The following is a 1,822-nucleotide window of genomic DNA, read 5'->3' as shown; positions in this document are numbered from 1 at the left end:
CGCCACTATCCAATCAGAATAAATCCAACAGTTCTGCTTTGGTTCTTTGTGTCCTGCTAACGAAATTAGAGCCATTGTTTTTTGTCAGACTACAGAACTGTCACCTCTCTCAGGTAGAGATCACACCTACTAACCAAGACAAATTGTTGTCCTGGTGCCTCAAAAGGAGACTGTCATTTCATTCTGGGAATCACTGTCATTAGCTTCTACAGGAGGGAGGCCCTTATCCTGTGATGTAATCTGCACAGCTGGACTCCTACCCCGGCACACATCCCATTGCAGGATTGGGACCTGAGACTGTAAACTCCCCAGGGCAGAGACCAGTCTTTTGTATGGTTTCCGTGGAGCACCAAGTACATTTGTGAGTTTTCAAAAAACAAAAACAGGATATGATTTGGTTAAAGTGTCAAAGTCCACTTACATTTCCCAGTATTTTCCTTTCTCTTAATCAAAGGCTTTTTAAAATTTCAAAGTGCGGTTTTAAGTGAATTTAGTTTGGGGTGAAAAGTGTCAAAGGGCCAGGATTTGAGAACGAGGTCTTGTATTTAATCAAGAAGCAAGTATAACATGGGCAGAGGCAGTGACAGCTGCCTGAGCGCTGCATTCCTACAGCGTTGTACCTCTGATTTGATGTGAAGGGACCATCCCTTAGAGCAGAGGTGGGCAAACTATGGTCCGCGGGACCCTCCTGCCGGCCCCTGAGCTCCTGGCCCGGGAGGTTAGCCCTCAGCCCCTCCCCTGCTGTTTCCCCTCCCTCGCAGCTTCAGCTCACTGCGCCGCCGGCGCCATGCTCGGGGAGGGGGGGCTGCGAGTTCCTGGAGCAGCACATTGCAGAGCCCGGCCTGACCCGGTGCTCTGTGCGGCGCGGTGGCATGGCTGGCTCCGGCCAGACGGCACGGCTGTAATGCCACCAGCCACTGGTGCTCCAGGCAGCGCGGTAAGGGGGCAGGGGAGCAGGGGCCGTTGAATAGAGGGCAGGGGAGTTTGTGGTGGTTGTCAGGGAGTGGGGGTGTGGATAGGGGTCAGGATGGTTAGAGGGCAGGGAACAGGGGGGTTGAATGGGGGTAGGGGTTTCGGGGGGGCAGTCAGGAAGGGGGGGGGTTGGATGGGGCAGCGGGGGGCAGTCAGGAGCAGGGGTTCTGGGAGCAGTCAGGGGACAGGGAGAAGGGAGGGTTGAATGGGGGCAGGAGTCCCGGGGGGGCAGTCAGGAATGAGAGGAGGGGTTGGATGGGGCAGCAGGGGGTAGTCAGGGGTGGGGGTTCCAGGGGCGGTCAGGGGACAGTGAGCGGGGGTGTGTGGATGGGGCGGGGTCCTGGGGAGGGGCCCATCAGGGGGCAAGAAGAAGGGGGGGATAAGAGGCAGAGGGCCAGGCCACCGCCCCGCTGTTTGGGGAGGCACAGCATTCCCTAACGGGCCCTCCATACAATTTCCGAAACCTGATGCGGCCCTCAGGCCAAAACGTTTGCCCGCCCCTGCCTTAGAGCAAGTCTAAGGCAGGCAGGGCTGATGTAACACTAGGTGAATTCGGCGGCGACCTAGGGTGCCAAGATTTGGGGGTGCCAAAAAGCAGTGCCCCAAAATTTTTTGCTGGAAAACAAATTAATAAAGAAAAGAGAAACGTCATTGAACTTGCATTTTAACTTGTCGTTCTCTCATACATTATAGCTATAGCCTACGCCAGCTCTGCGTTGCGGGCACAAGCGTACTGCTTCACTATGGTATAGCAAGGGCGTCGTTTTTCTCGTCGCGAGCAGAAATTACCCGTTCTGACAGGCTGTTTATAGGGCTAAATTTACTAGTTTTCAGAGGTTGTCGACTGAGG

Source organism: Eretmochelys imbricata, chromosome 8 (genome assembly GCF_965152235.1).
Source record: "Eretmochelys imbricata isolate rEreImb1 chromosome 8, rEreImb1.hap1, whole genome shotgun sequence".
Lineage (NCBI taxonomy): Eukaryota > Metazoa > Chordata > Testudines > Cheloniidae > Eretmochelys > Eretmochelys imbricata.
The sequence above is the reverse complement of the archived record's forward strand: the minus strand, read 5'-3'. Positions refer to the sequence as shown.